We start from the raw sequence: 16,537 nt of genomic DNA, 5'->3' as shown, positions 1-16,537 counted from the left end.
TTTCATAGACTGGTATTGTTTTAAATAATTCATACAATGCACTTGTATTAGCTTTTATTATTATTACTATAATTTAGCCACACTTGCAGTAAATAGCTTTTTGTGAGTTGGCTTTGGAACCTAACCAACAAATGTAATGTTATTTCTTTGGGAAAAAATAGGTGTCCTGTGTTTGGCAAGAAGGGAATATGGTGTCACCAGGACATCCTTCTTTGCCTTTTCCCTTGTACGTCACCAGTGTCTAGCAGTAGAAGGGACTGTGGTGGTTTTCGGGTACTTTTTGTTCTTCCAGGATCCCAAAGATAGCTCACTGTCTTGTGCATAGACATCATATATCTGTACATACAGGCAGTCCTGACTTTCCTAGCTTCAGCTTTGATACAAACTGCGCTTTAGTATATAAAGACGGGCTCCGCCTCGCCCCGCCCCCACCCCGTAATTGACCTTTCACACTGCGCTTGTGTTTCTTTGCACGTCAGCGAGGAGCCGGAGGGACATTGGCGGTGAATTCGCAGTGCATTGCACACGGCCCGCGGTTCTGTGTTGTCGGCGCCACCAGGTATATTTGCACCTCAGTCAGTGTTTGTTGCTGCAGATATATGAATACGCTTGCATTTTACCACGCAGCTTTACACAGATGAGGGGAACAATTAAAAATGCTGATGCTACTATAAACATACATACCATAAGCTTCATTTCGTATTGACTGAGATGGAAAGGGTTGGACACGCCGAAGTCAATCCAGTACTCGCTGGATGCGAGCCTGTGCATTAAGGTGTGAAGGAAAAGGAAACACACATTGAAATCCTTCCTATGCATTTTAATTTATTATGCCTAAAATGAGGGACATGAGTCTGGGCGTTAAGAGTTTTTTAATCTTTGGGAACGGAACCATCTTCATAACATGTGAATATATTTGTTATAATTTTATATTAATACATGTTTTCTGGAATGCACTGGGCATAGAAGGGAGGCTTATACAGGATAGTTCGGAACGATTTATTTATTTACTATTTATTTAAAGAAAAATTTTTTTAATATCACAAAGTAATTTTATTAAGGTTTTATGGAAAGGTCACTATTGCATTTCTTTAATACTAAAATCTATCTCTGCATACACAGATCGCCCATGAGCCTGAGATATTAGTTCAAGGCTAAGTTTATTAAGGTTTTGGCATGACTCAATATTAACTTTCTCCAAACATGACAACCATTTTCAAATCAGATAAGCTGTAGGATATAAAACTGTGACTCATAAAAATAAAATCAGGAAAATGGCATCATTGCATATTAGTTCTTAGGGATTAACTTTAAATATAGTCTAAAATTGTGAGGAAGCTTATCAAAACAGTTCATTCTGTATTGGCATTTTCATTTCACAAAGGATCAGACAGAAACATGGTTAAGGTCTGTGTAGCATGCTTCGAAGCAAACTGATATTTTTAAGACAAATTCTAATTCAAGTGCCAATACTAACTTTAGCATCACAATCCTTTCTGTCTCCTAATACCTTCATCTATGAGTTGAGTGATGATTAAACAGAGAAATGTCAGGTCTCTCTGTACCTGCGTCTGCTGAATCTGCTATCTTAAGTTTTCAAACTCACATATTCCAGCAAAGGTGTAAAGTTTATCTGATATAATCAATAGCAAAAACCTGTTATTTGGCAATGTGTGACATTACTGTCTTGTTTTTTCTTTTTTTTTTTTAACATCTTTATTGGAGTATAATTGCTTTACAATGGTATGTTAATTTCTGCTGTATAACAGTGAATCAGCTATACATAAACATATATCCCCATATCTCCTCCCTCTTGTGTCTCCCTCCCACCCTCCCTATCCCACCCCTCTAGGTAGACACAAGGCGCCGAGCTGATCTCCCTGTGCTATGAGGCTGCTTCCCACTAGCTATCCATTTTACATTTGGTAGTGTATATATGTCCATGCCACTCTCTCACTTCGTCCCAGCTTACGCTTTTTTTTTTTTTTTACATTCCATATATATGTGTTAGCATACGGTATTTGTTTTTCTCTTTCTGACTTACTTCACTCTGTATGACAGACTCTAGGTCCATCCACCTCACTACAAATAACTCAATTTCGTTTCTTTTTATGGCTGAGTAATATTCCATTGTATATATGTGCCACGTCTTCTTTATCCATTCATCTGTCAATGGACACTTAGGTTGCTTCCATGTCCTGGCTATTGTAAATAGAGCTGCAATGAACATCGCAGTACATGACTCTTTTTGAATTATGGTTTTCTCAGGGTATATGCCCAGGAGTGGGATTGCTGGGTCATATGGTAGTTCTATTTTTAGTTTTTTAAGGAACCTCCATACTGTTCTCCATAGTGGCTGTACCAATTTACATTCCCACCAACAGTGCAAGAGGGTTCCCTTTTCTCCACACCCTCTCCAGCATTTATTGTTTGTAGATTTTTGGATGATGGCCATTCTGACCAGTGTGAGGTGAGAGCTCATTGTAGTTTTGATTTGCATTTCTCTAATGATTAGTGATGTTGAGCATCCTTTCATGTGTTTGTTGGCAATCTATATATCTTCTTTGGAGAAATGTCTATTTAGGTCTTCTGCCCATTTTTGAATTGGGTGGTTTGTTTTTTTGATATTGAGCTGCATGAGCTGCTTGTAAATTTTGGAGATTAATCCTTTGTCAGTTGCTTCATTTGCAAATATTTTCTCCCATTCTGAGACTTGTCTTTTCATCTTGTTTATGGTTTCCTTTGCTGTGCAAAAGCTTTTAAGTTTCATTAGGTCCCATTTGTTTATTTTTGGGTTTTTTTGTTTTTTTGTTTTTTTGTTTTTTTAATGTAATGTCTGAAACATTTATATTAACATATTTCCATACAAATAACCCAAAGAAAGCTTAGTATTAGTTGTTTTTTTGTTTGTTTGTTTGTTTGTACTGCAGGTTCTTATCAGTCATCAATTTTATACACATCAATGTATACATGTCAATCCCAATCGCCCAATTCAGCACACCACCATCCCCACCCCACTGCGGTTTTCCCCCCTTGGTGTCCATACGTCTGTTCTCTACATCTGTGTCTCAACTTCTGCCCTGCAAACCGGTTCATCTGTACCATTTTTCTAGGTTCCACATACATGCGTTAATATACGATATTTGTTTTTCTCTTTCTGACTTACTTCACTCTGTATGACAGTCTCTAGATCTGTCCACGTCTCAATAAATGACTCAATTTCGTTCCTTTTTATGGCTGAGTAATTCCATTGTATTTATGTACCACATCTTCTTTATCCGTTCGTCTGTTGATGGGCATTTAGGCTGCTTCCATGACCTGGCTATTGTAAATAGTGCTGCAACGAACATTGGCGTGCATGTGTCTTTTTGAATTACGGTTTTCTCTGGGTATATGCCCAGTAGTGGGATTGATGGATCATGTGGTAATTCTATTTCTAGTTTTTTAAGGAACCTCCATATTGTTCTCCATAGTGGCTGTATCAATTTACATTCCCACCAACAGTGCAAGAGGGTTCCCTTTGCTCCACACCCTCTCCAGCATTTGTTGTTTGTAGATTTTCTGATGATGCCCATTCTAACTGGTGTGAGGTGATACCTCATTGTAGTTTTGATTTGCATTTCTCTAATAATTAGTGATGTTGAGCATCTTTTCATATGCTTCTTGGCCATCTGTATGTCTTCTTTGGAGAAATGTCTATTTAGGTCTTCTGCCCATTTTTGGATTGGGTTGTTTGTTTCTTTAATATTGAGCTGCATGAGCTATTATATATTTTGGAGATTAATCCTTTGTCTGTTGATTCATTTGCAAATATTTTCTCCCATTCTGAGGGTTGTCTTTTTGTCTTGTTAATGGTTTCCTTGCTGCGCAAAAGCTTTGAAGTTTCATTAGGTCCCATTAGTTTATTTTTCTTTTTATTTCCATTACTCTAGGAGGTGGATCCAAAAAGATCTTGCTGTGATTTATGTCAAAGAGTGTGCTTCCTACGTTTTCCTCTAAGAGTTTTATACTGTCTGGTCTTACATTTAGGTCTCTAATCCATTTTGAGGTTATTTTTGGGTGTGGTGTTAGGGAGTGTTCTAATTTCATTCTTTTACATGTAGCTGTCCAGTTTTCCCAGCACCACTTATTGAAGAGACTGTCTTTTCTCCATTGTATATCTTTGCCTCCTTTGTCATAGATTAGTTGACCATAGGTGCATGGGTTTATCTCTGGGCTTTCTATCCTGTACCATTGATCTATATTTCTGCTTCTGTGCCAGTACCACGTTGTCTTGATTACTGTAGCTTTGTAGTATAGTCTGAAGTCAGGGAGCCTGATTCCTCCCGCTCTGTTTTTTTCCCTCAGGAGTGCTTTGGCTATACGGGGGTCTTTTGTGTCTCCATACAAATTTTAAGATGATTTGTTCTAGTTCCGTAAAAAATGCCATTGGTAATTTGATAGGGATTGCATTGAATCTGTAGATTGCTTTGGGTAGTATAGTCATTTTCACAATATTGATTCTTCCAATCCAAGAACATGGTATATCTCTCCATCTGTTGGTATCATCTTTAATTTCTTTCATCAGTGTCTTATAGTTTTATGCATACAGGTCTTTTGTCTCCCTAGGTAGGTTTATTCCTAGGTATTTTATTCTTTTTATTGCAATGGTAAATGGGTGTGTTTCCATAATTTCTCTTTCAGATTTTTCATCATTAGTGTATAGGAATGCAAAAGATTTCTGTGCATTAATTTTGTATCCTGCTACTTTACCAAATGTATTGATTAGCTCTAGTAGTTTTCTGGTGGCAGTTTTAGGATTCTCTATGTATAGGATCATGTCATCTGCAAACAGTGACAGTTTTACTTCTTCTTTTCCAATTTGTATTCCTTTTATTTCTTTTTCTTCTCTGATTGCCGTGGCTAGGACTTCCAAAACTATGTTGAATAATAGTGGTGAGAGTGGACATCCTTGTCTCGTTCCTGATCTTAGAGAAAATGCTTTCAGTTTTTCGCCGTTGAGAATGATGTTTGCTGTGGGTTTGTCGTATATGGCCTTTATTATGTTGAGGTAGGTTCCCTCTATGCCCACTTTCTGGAGAGTTTTTATCAGAAATGGGTGTTGAATTTTTTCAAAAGCTTTTTCTGCATCTATTGAGATGATCATATGGTTTTTATGCTTCAATTTGTTAATATGGTGTATCACACTGATTGATTTGCATATGTTGAAGAATCCTTGCATCCCTGGGATAAATCCCACTTGATCATGGTGTATGATCCTTTTAATGTGTTGTTGGATTCTGTTTGCTAGTATTTTGTTGAGGATTTTTGCATGTATATTCATCAGTGATATTGGTCTGTAATTTTCTTTTTTTGTAGTATCTTTGTCTGGTTTTGGTATCAGGGTGATGGTGGCCTCATAGAATGAGTTTGGGAATGTTCCTTCCTCTGCAATTTTTTGGAAGAGTTTGAGAAGGATGGGTGTTAGCTCTTTCTAAATGTTTGATAGAATTCACCTGTGAAGCTATCTGGTCCTGGACTTTTGTTTGTTGGAAGATTTTTAATCACAGTTTCAATTTCAGTACTTGTGATTGGTCTGTTGATATTTTCTGTTTTTTCCTGGTTCAGTCTTGGAAGGTTATACCTTTCTAAGAATTTGTCCAATTCTTCCAGGTTGTCCATTTTATTGGCATAGAGTTGCTTGTAGTAGTCTCTTAGGATGATTTGTATTTCTGCGGTTTCTGTTGTAACTTCTCCTCTTTCATTTCTAATTTTATTGATTTGAGTCCTCTCCCTCTTTTTCTTGATGAGTTTGGCTAATGGTTTATCAATTTTGTTTATCTTCTCAAAGAACCAGCTTTTAGTTTTATTGATCTTTGCTATTGTTTTCTTTTTTCTATTTCGTTTATTTCTGCTCTGGTCTTTATGATTTCTATCCTTCTGCTAACTTTGGGTTTTGTTTTTTCTTCTTTCTCTAGTTCCTTTAGGTGTAAGTTTAGGTTGTTTACTTGAGATTTTTCTTGTTTCTTGAGGTAGGCTTGTATAGCTATAAACTTCCCTCTTAGAACTGCTTTTGCTGCATCCCATAGGTTTTGGATCATCATGTTTTCATTGTCATTTGTCTCTAGGTATTTTAAGATTTCCTCTTTGATTTCTTCAGTGATCTCTTGGTTATTTAGTAACGTATTGTTTAGCCTCCATGTATTTGTGTTTTTTACGTTTTTTTCCCTGTAATTGATTTCTAATCTCATAGGGTTGTGGTCAGAAAAGATGCTTGATATGATTTCAATTTTCTTAAATTTACTGAGGCTTGATTTGTGACCAAGATGTGATCTGTCCTGAAGAATGTTCCATGTGCACTTGAGAAGAAAGTGTAATCTGCTGTTTTCGGATGGAATGTCCTATATATATCCACTTCTTCCAGGTTGTCCATTTTATTGATGTATAGTTGCTTATAGCAATCTCTCATTATCCTTTGTATTTCAGTTGTTACTTCTCCTTTTTCATTTCTAATTCTGTGGATTTGAGTCTTCTCCCTTTTTTTCTTGATGAGTCTGGCTAATAGTTTATCAATTTTGTTTATCTTCTCAAAGAACCAGCTTTTAGTTTTATTGATCTTTGCTATTGTTTCCTTCATTTCTTTTTTATTTATTTCTGATCTGATCTTTATGATTTCTTTCCTTTTGCTTACCTTGGGTTTTTTTTGTTCTTCTTTCTCTAATTGCTTTAGGTGTAAAGTTAGGTTTTTTATTTGAGATGTTTCTTGTTTCTTGAGGTAGGATTTTATTGTTATAAACTTCCCTCTTAGAACTGCTTTTGCTGCATCCCATAGGTTTTGGGTCGTCCTGTTTTCATTGTCATTTGTTTCTAGGTATTTTTTGATTTCCTCTTTGATTTCTTCAGTGATCTCTTGGTTATTTAGTAGTGTACTGTTTAGCTTCCATGTGTTTGTATTTTTCACAGATTTTTTCCTGTAATTGATATCTAGTCTCACAGCATTGTGGTTGGAAAAGATATTTGGTACGATTTCAATTTTCTTAAATTTACCAAGGCTTGAATTGTGACCCAAGATATGATCTATCCTGGAGAATGTTCCATGAGCACTTGAGGAGAAAATGTATTCTGTTGTTTTTGGATGGAATGTCCTATAGATATGAATTAAGTCCATCTTGTTTAATGTATCTTTTAAAGCCTGTGTTTCCTTATTTATTTTCATTTTGGATGATCTGTCCATTGGTGCAAGTGGGGTGGTAAAGTCCCCTGCTCTCCTTGTGTTACTGTCAATTTCCCCTTTTATGGCTGTTAGCATTTGCTTTGTGTACTGAGGTGCTCCTATATTTGGTGCATAAATATTTACAATTGTTATATCTTCTTCTTGGATTGATCCCTTGATCATTATGTAGTGTCCTTCTTTGTCTCTTGTAATGGTCTTTATTTTAAATTCTATTTTATCTGATATGAGAATTGCTACTCCAGCTTTCTTTTGATTTCCTTTTGCATGGAATATCTTTTTCTATCCCCTCACTTTCAGTCTGTATGTGTCCCTAGGTCTGAAGTGAGTGTCTTGTAGACAGCATATATACGGGCCTTGTTTTTGTAACCATTCAGGCAGTCTACATCTTTTATTTCAAGCATTGAATCGATTTACATTTAAGGTAGTTATCAATATGTGTGTTCCTATTACCATTTTCTTAATTGTTTTGGGTTTGTTACCGTGGGTGTTTTCCTTCTCTTGTGTTTCCTGCCTAGAAAAGTTCCTTTAGCATTTGTTGTAAAGCTGGTTTGGTGGTGCTGAATTCTCTCAGCTTTTGCTTGTCTGTAAAGGTTTTAATTTCTCCATCAAATCTAAATGAGACCCTTGCTGGTAGAGTAATCTTGGTTGTAGGTTTTTCCCTTTCATCACTGGTCCTGCCACTCCCTTCTGGCTTGCAGAGTTTCTGCTGAAAGATCAGCTGTTAACGTTATGGGGATTCCCTTGTATGTTATTTGTTGCTTTTCCCTTGCTGCTTTTAATATTTTTTCTTTATATTTAATTTTTGATCATTTGATTAGTATGTGTCTTGGCGTGTTTCTCCTTGGATTTATCCTGTATGGGACTCTCTGTGCTTCCTGGACTTGATTTGCTATTTCCTTACCTATATTAGGGAAGTTTTCAACTATAATCTCTTCAAATATTTTCTCAGTCCCTTTTTTTTTTCTCTTCTTCTTCTAGGACCCCTATAATTCGAATGTTGGTGCGTTTAATGTTGTCCCAGAGGTCTCTGAGACTGTCCTCAATTCTTTTCATTCTTTTTTCTTTATTCTGCTCTGTGGTAGTTATTTCCACTTTTTTATCTTCCAGGTCACTTATCTGTTCTTCTGCTTCAGTTATTCTGCTATTGATTCTTTCTAGAGAATTTTAAATTTCATTTATTGTGTTGTTCATCATTGTTTGTTTGCTCTTTAGTTCTTCTAGGTCCTTTTTAAATGTTTCTTGTATTTTCTCCATTCTATTTCCAAGATTTTGGATATCTTTACTATCATTACTCTGAATTCTTTTTCAGGTAGACTGCCTATTTCCTGTTCATTTGTTTGGTCTGGTAGGTTTTTACCTTGCTCCTTCGTCTGCTGTGTATTTCTCTCTTCTCATTTTGCTTAACTTACTGTGTTCGGGGTCTCCTTTTCTCAGGCTGCAGGTTTGTAGTTCCCATTGTTTTTGGTGTCTGCCCTCAGTGGGTAAGGTTGGTTCAGTGGGTTGTGTAGGCTTCCTGGTGGAGGGGACTGGTGCCTGTGTTCTGGTGGATGAGGCTGGATCTTGTCTTTCTGGTGGGCAGGTCCACGTCTGGTGGTGTGTTTTGAGGTGTCTGTGACCTTATTATGATTTTAGGCAGCCTCTCTACTAATGGGTGGGGTTGCATTCTTGTCTTGCTAGTTGTTTGGCATAGGGTATCCTGCAGTGTAGCTTGCTGGTCGTTGAGTGGAGCTGGCTCTTTGTGTTGAGATGGAGATCTCTCTGAGAGCTTTTGCCGTTTGATATTACGTGGGGCCAGGAGGTCTCTCGTGGACCAATGTCCTGAACTCGGCTCTCCCACCTCAGAGGCTCAGGCTTGACACCTGGCCGGAGCACCAAGACCCTGTCAGCCACACAGCAGATGGCTGGGGACTGACTGAAGGTGACGTCCACTTAGTCAAATCACAGCGCTGTCCTCTGTCACTTTGCCTGGAGCTGCTGTCGGGGATGCAGCCACGGCCGCCGCCTGGAGACACAGTGGGTGCATGCGTGGATGTGCATGCACACGCGCACCTGTGTGTGTGTGTGTGTGTGTGTGTGTGAGCTCTTGTTTGCGGTGTGGCTCACTAACTGCTCCCGCCACCACCAACCCCTTCCCCCCAGAAAGCGTTGGCCGCCTGAAATTTTTTAAAAAGCTTTTTATTTTGGAATGTATCAAACATGAACAAAAGAGGAGAGAATTGTACAGTGAACTCCCATCTACCATTACGCAGCTTCAACAATTCCCGATATGTTGCCAATCTTGTCTCACACACCCCCAGCTTTTTTTTTGGCTGGAATATTTTAAAGCGAATCCTACATTGTGTTATTTCACCAATTAATAAAATATTTCTAAGAAATAAATACATTAAAAAAACCCCAATACTATTATCATACCTAATAGAAATTAATAGTAATTTGTTAGTATCATCTAATACTCAATTAAATATTCAAGCTTCCTTAATTGTCCCCCCTGTTTTTTTAAAACCAGTTGATTTGTTCAAATCAGGATCTCAACCTGCATTTTGCATTCGATAGTTACATCTGGTAGGTTTCTTTTTAATCTACCAGAGTTAAAGAGGGTGTTTTTAAGTTAGGAAGTACCATGCTTCTGTGGGGTGGCCCACTCCTTGCTAAGAAGCCACTAGAGCCAAACAAGTATTTCTTCCATCATTAGACAAGGGATGACAAGCTGAAGGCATTTTCCCTAAAATACAATAGATGTAACTAAGGAATTTGCAATCTTTCCATGTCCTTTGTGTTCTTACAAGATTAATCTAGAAAATTTACTGTTAAAAACAACTTTAAACATATTCCTTTATTATTTAAAGCATAGATTTGAGTCATGGGTGTTAAAAAGCCACCAAAAAAATCCATTCCACATTATTTTCTTGATACTTACGTGTTAGTCATCTGCTTTGGCATCTTCTAACACTGAGAATTGCCATCCCTGGGGCAAATTTAGGTAGGTGAGGATTCAGGTGGCAACTACATAAGTCATGAACTTCAAGGCTAGTTTGGCAGAAGTTAATAAAGATTATATGAATAAGTTAATGCAGATTGGCCTTAGTTCAGAGGACTGACCTGAGGCGGAAGTCAGTGTGCTGGTGCTGAACGCTGGGGATAAAGTCTTCTAAGGTGGGTTGGTCCGCTCCTTGATCTGCACACAGAGGACTGAGGCAGGCTGTGGCCTGGCTGCTGTAGGAAGCTGCCCCAGCAGACCCTGCCTGTACCTTCTGTGCTGTGGCCCTTGGAAGACCTTCTGAGTAGAAGTAGGTTCCAGGGAGGACCTTAATGGAAATGTTTATATAATGACAAAGATTTAAAAAGTAAAGAAGACTGTAAGCTTGAGGAAATATTACGGCTGCTCAGAAACCCCCAGTGGTTTCTAGTTGCTCAGAGTAAATGTCAAAGTCCTTTGAATAGCCTCCCAGGCCATGCAGCCTGCCCCTCCTTTAGTTTGACCTTTCTGGACTTATCTCCTATCCTACTCTGCTCTAGCCACTGGGAGTCACTCTGCTCCCACCCCATCCCACCAGCACTCCCTAAATCTCTTCCTTGCTTACATTTTTCCATAGCAGTATCACCCCCTAACATATTATACAATTTACTTTTAAATGTTGTTTATTGTCTATTTTTCCACTATGGATTTATCCTTAGTGCCTAGAATAAGGCCTATTCATAGTAGCCACTCAATAAATTGGTTAACTGAATGAGTAGACAAGTTAAACTTTGGAAAATTTGATCACAAGTATATACACTGAGGAAATACCTTGAGGAAAATGAAGGATAAACTTTGAACAGTATTGTGGAAAGAGACATTGGTAAGGGAACATAGACTAGAGAAGTATCTTCAGTGTTCATGTAACAGTGAACTGTGCTTATAAAGTTTATGAGATAAAGTCGGTTTTCTGCTTAATAGTAGAGCCTGTATCGTGAGCTATGTACTCTTCTGACTTTGGTACAGTAGATCCTTGGCATGTGTGAACCTAACAATTGTGATTTCGGCTATTTGCGGGGAGCCCTGAAGGGTCATACCGTGTAGTCATTTGTGCTTTATAGAGACATTAGTGGTGACCCCCTGTGCCACTGGTGAGCCCAGACTGAGCCTGGTGGATGGCCCACCCCCTGCACTGCCTGTCATCCTGGTAGCCTTCTTTTCCTTGGGAATTCAGAAACTCGTATAGTGACACTTGACCACACATTAGATCAGAAATTATATGTTATGGTGATATTTGTGAATTTGAGCATTTGCAAAACAGGGTTGGGGAAGTGTTTTATGAATGTCAGGGGTCTGTATACTCTGTCGGTGTTCTGGTGAGTCTGCTCTTTCACCAAAGCTCTGTTTAAATTTGTGATCCTGGGTTCCTAAAGACTCTGGAACAGATCAATCAAATTAGCTAAAGGGAGGCAGCATGACATGTAGTGGTTAAGAGCACAGACCTGTAGATCTAGACCACCTGGGTTTGAATCCTGACTTTGACAGTTATTAGCTGTGTGACTTTGGGTAAGTAACTTAATCTCGCTGTGCCTCAGAGATGTTGATGATAAAAATGGATTAGATTATTGTCAGAATGAAATGAGCTGGTGATATTTGTAAAGCAGTTACAACAGTGGCTGGCACGTAGTAAGCTTAACCTAAGTGTTTGCCGAATAAAAATAAAGACATTTATTTGGGAAGCCTGTTAGAGGATACTTCAACTTCTGGCCCGTAGATACACCAAGATAGGAAAAGAGGTGAGTGGAAGTGATATAATTTGAAGTTATAGGAAGGCATACTGAAGTTAAGTAATATGAAAAAAAATTCTTGAAGGTAATCCCTGATGGACATGGGTTGGTTAATTTTGAAGGAGTATGAGAGAGTGGTTAAGTTAAACTTCCTGCCTGGTCTTCTTGTGACACTTACTGTGTGATTTTGGGTAAATTATTAACTTCAAATTACAACTGTAAATGGGTATGTTAAAAGTATTTACCTTAGGGGGTTGTCATGAGGATTGAATCAAACAAGCATTGTAAAGTGCTTAGCACAATACCCGGCATGTAGAAAATGTTTTAAACATGAGACTTTTAAGGAATTAATCGATGATGAGAATCCCTACTCTCAGTCCCTACATTGTTACAGGTATTGAAGTCCTTTAGCTAAAACCTTCATCCCTGTCTTATTATTAAGCCAGCTCGGCAAAATTTTACAGCATCATGAATAAAATAATGCATGCACGGTGCTTAGCACATTGCCTGGCATGTAGCAAGAAATCAATAAAATGCCAGGAGCCTTGTCCTTGCCAGCAGATGTGGCGGTTCAAGATGGAAGATGTGAATGGTGTGGCTGCCGCTTTGGGTAGGGATGTCCAGTTTCAGGCCTGAGGAACAAAATTGAGCTTTCTCATAGCTTCTCATGCTTCTTCCGGATTTTTTTTTAAATTAATTTATTTTTTAAAATTTATTTATTTATTTATTTATGGCTGCATTGGGTCTTGGTTGCTGCGCGTGGGCTTTCTCTAGTTGCGGCAAGCGGAGGCTATTCTTCGTTGCAGTGTGTGGGCTTCTCATTATGGTGGCTTCTCTTGTTGTGGAGCACAGGCTCTAGGCACGCGGGCTCAGTAGTTGTGGCGCACAGGCTTGGTTGCTTCACGGCATGTGGGATCTTTCCGGACCAGGGTTCGAACCCATGTCCTCTGCTTTGGCAGGCGGATTCTTAACCACTGCGCCACCAGGGAAGCCCTCTTCTGGATTTTTAAAGCACTATAAGCTGTGATTTAAGTTCGTTCTTTCATATAGTCGTTAAGCACATATTTACTTAGAACCTACTATGTGACAGATCTAGGTACCTCTTAACTTTTTATTTTTAAGCAGACAAGGGGAAATTCTCATTTGAATTTAATTCTGCATATCACAGTGCAGTTACAGTCTATGTGAAAGGTTAAGTTCTAAAGTTAGGCAATAAGGAAAAAATTAGATAGTTAAGATTATTCTTTAAAAAAATCACTTAATTCATCCATAGACACAACATTTTTCAGGGGATACAACACAGCCATTTCCCCCTCTAACTTTGGAGCAAATCACTGTTTTGACAAGTAATTGAAAGTTAGCTTGTGTATGGGGTTCATGTTTGAAAACTACATTCAGGGTCTTTACACTTAGAGATGCACTTAGTACCAAACATGTGTGTACCCTCACTGTACCCCTTCCTGAATGGCTGATTGATGGATCAATCCATTCATTCATCAACATTTGATGAGTACTTACTATGTGTAGCGCCTATGCTTGACCCTGGAGGTAGAAAGGCTCTAGAAAGATGATACTTGCTCTCAAAGAGCTCATATGGTGGTGGGGACAACTGCCATGATGTGTCCAAGGACAGTCGCTTGAGGTTAAATAAATGATTGTGACAGTGCAGTGTTGTACCTGCTGCGTAAGAAGCAGACACGTTCAAGGAGCCAATGGAGAACAGAGGAAGAAGCGTGGCTCTTCTTGGGGAAGGGTGTGTTTGAGAGTGTAGAGAGAATTCTAGAGAGTTGAATCTTGAAGAATGGGTTAACTAGGATGACATGGTATTTAGAGGAAACAGCGTGTACACGAAGGTATGGTAGCCTGTTCAGGGAATGGAATGGCGTGGAGAGATAAGCTCCGGTCTTCGTTTCTGTGCGAGGGCTTTCTCTAGTTGTGGCAAGCGGGGGCCACTCTTCATCGCGGTGCGCAGGCCTCTCACTATCGCGGCCTCTCTTGTTGCGGAGCACAGGCTCCAAACGCGCAGGCTCAGTAGTTGTGGCTCACGGGCCTAGTTGCTCCGCGGCATGTGGGATCTTCCCAGGCCAGGGCTCGAACCCGTGTCCCCTGCATTGGCAGGCAGACTCTCAACCACTGTGCCACCAGGGAAGCCCAAAGTGCTGAATTTTTGTTGTAGGAACTCTGGTCAGAAGCAGAAGCATATGGGTCGGAAGCAAGTGGATCAGCCCATTAAAAAAATATTAAAGGGTGTAAGGGTAAGTCAGGAGGATGTCCCAGGGGGTCAGGCAAGCCGTTCCCTTTTCAGCACTTAATACCCTCTCCAGCAGTTTCTCCCTTCATCCCTCACCTCCCCTGAGCCTCCAGGCCCTTCCTCACCCTTCACGCTGTCTCCATCCTGCTACTAGTTCTTTCCCTGTCCTTTATCGCCGAGCCTGCTCCAGCCTTTCAGAGCTCAGTCAGCAATCTGAGGACAGTGTAGGAGACCTTGCCCCAACATGCAGAAGATGGGAGAGAGGAGTTTGGCCCTTGGCCTTGAGGGGCAGTTTATTGCTGGTCTCCCCAGTTGACAGTCCCGTGCATTTGCTTATGGGGACAGAATTATGGCCTTTGGGCTTGTAAGACTGTTAATAACTCTACTATACTCTCTGGACCCTTGGGACCTTAGATTTAGATTCAGCTAAAATTAATTGAATATATTTACTCTGGGAACTTATCTAATACCCTAAATCACTTATGAAGTGTTTTAGGGTCATTTTAAGGTACACTGAAGCAAGAAGTTAACTAACGTTCCCAAGGTTACACAGTTGCTAAAGGGCACATCTGGGATTGGCACTCACTTTTACCTGATTCTGCATATGTGTAGATGGACCAGCTTCTGTAACTGGCCATCATATTAAATAAAGTTTCCAGGGGAAATTTTAAAAAGCAGATTTGAAATGACCTTTTCTAAATTGAAATTTTTATTGAAATAATTGTAGATTCACATGTATATTTGAGAAATAATACAGAGAGATCACTTGTATACTGCCAGTATTCCCCACCATTAACATTTTGCAAAACTTGAGTACAGTATCACAACCAGGACTTTGGCACTGATACGATTCACTGATCACTTATGATCCACTTATTCAGATTTCCTCAGTTTTATTTGTACTCATTTCTTTGTGTGTATGTGTGTGTTTTTAGTTCTGTACAATTTTATCACCTGTGTAGATTCGTGTATGTATCACCACAGGTGAGATACTGAACAGGACCAACTCAGCAAGGACCTTTCATGTTGCCCTTTTATTACCGTGAGCACCACCCGCTGCCATCTCTGTACTCTGGTCACCACAGACCTGTCCTTCGCATCTAAAATTTTGTCATTTCAAAAATGTTGTATAAATGGAACCATACAGTATGTAACCTTTTGGGATTGGTCTTTTTCATAGCCTAATCCCTTGGAGATTCATTCAATTTACTTTTTTTTTCACCAGTAGTTTGTTTCTTTTTATTGCTAAGCAGTATTCCATGGTATGGATATACCAGTTGGTTTAACCATTCACCTGTTGAAAGACATCTGGGCTAATTACTAGTTTTTGGCTATTACAAATAAAGCTGCTCTGAACATTCATGTACAGGTTTTTGCGTGAACATAAGTTTTCACTTCTCTAGGATAAATGCCCAACAGTGCAAATGAACTTTTAATGCAGTTCATAAATCTGGAATTATGTTTGGCGTGATCCTGCTCTGGATTCCATTTTCACCTTTTATCCGGTGTGAAGTCTGATTTCGTGTGGGGCTGTCACCCCTTTCTCCCTGGCCTCGGGCCTGTGTACATTGCCAGACTGCTGAGGGCACCCCTGAACTCTGTGGAGGGGATTTGCTTTGCTTTGCTGCTGCCTGATCGCTGGGACTCGCCTCTGCCATTAGTCATGCTTGTCAGGTTTGCCACGTTGATGTTTCTTTCCCCCGGCACCTACGTCCAGAGCTCCAGGAGTCTCTGCGGTTAAGCCCACACCCGCGTTCTTCTCCCTTCCTCCCTGTGGGAGTGGAAGGCCCTCTCAGCACCCGACGACGGGTGAAGTTAGGAAGGAAACAGTTGCAGCTTTTCCTCCGCCCCTGCTCTCCACTTCCCTGTAGTGAACGCATGTTGCCGAAAGATGGCAGTGCTCTTTGCAGCCACTGGGATTGCTCTCCCCTGTCGCCTGTGCTTTGGAGAACCGATATTGTTCTTTATGTGTATGTTGAAAATGTGGACAGCAGATTTTCCAAAACAACAAAGGCACCAGGAAGACACTGTGTGGTTTACAAAGTTTGAAAGAAAACATCACGTTGGCAAATAATGGGTGATGGAAACGGTTCCCCACTTCTTAGATATGAGTTGAATAGGAAATAGAATTCCGGGATGTGTGTGTGAGGGAATAATTTTAGATGTCAGTACTGATCGTTGCATTCTGTGTGGCTCCTGAAAAAGACCTGTGAAAATATTGATTTCTTGCCTCCCATCTGATCTAAGACCAGCCAAGGAGCAAGGACAGCCTGCATTTGAGCTCTGAGACTTGAGATGAACCCCTTTTATTCCTCAAGGAAAGGCCCTTA

The 16,537-nt window shown here is 39.7% G+C and overlaps 1 protein-coding gene across 4 annotated transcripts in view; it reads left to right on the top strand.

The window, feature by feature from the left end:
- The window catches only part of SLC4A4 (solute carrier family 4 member 4), a 429,784-nt gene that overhangs the window by 121,235 nt on the left and 292,012 nt on the right, over positions 1-16,537 (top strand). The gene's annotated exons all lie outside the window — the stretch shown is intronic.

The sequence above is a fragment of the Balaenoptera borealis genome, assembly GCF_965194805.1.
Source record: "Balaenoptera borealis genome assembly, chromosome: 4".
NCBI lineage: Eukaryota > Metazoa > Chordata > Mammalia > Artiodactyla > Balaenopteridae > Balaenoptera > Balaenoptera borealis.
The sequence above is the reverse complement of the archived record's forward strand: the minus strand, read 5'-3'. Positions and strand labels throughout refer to the sequence as shown.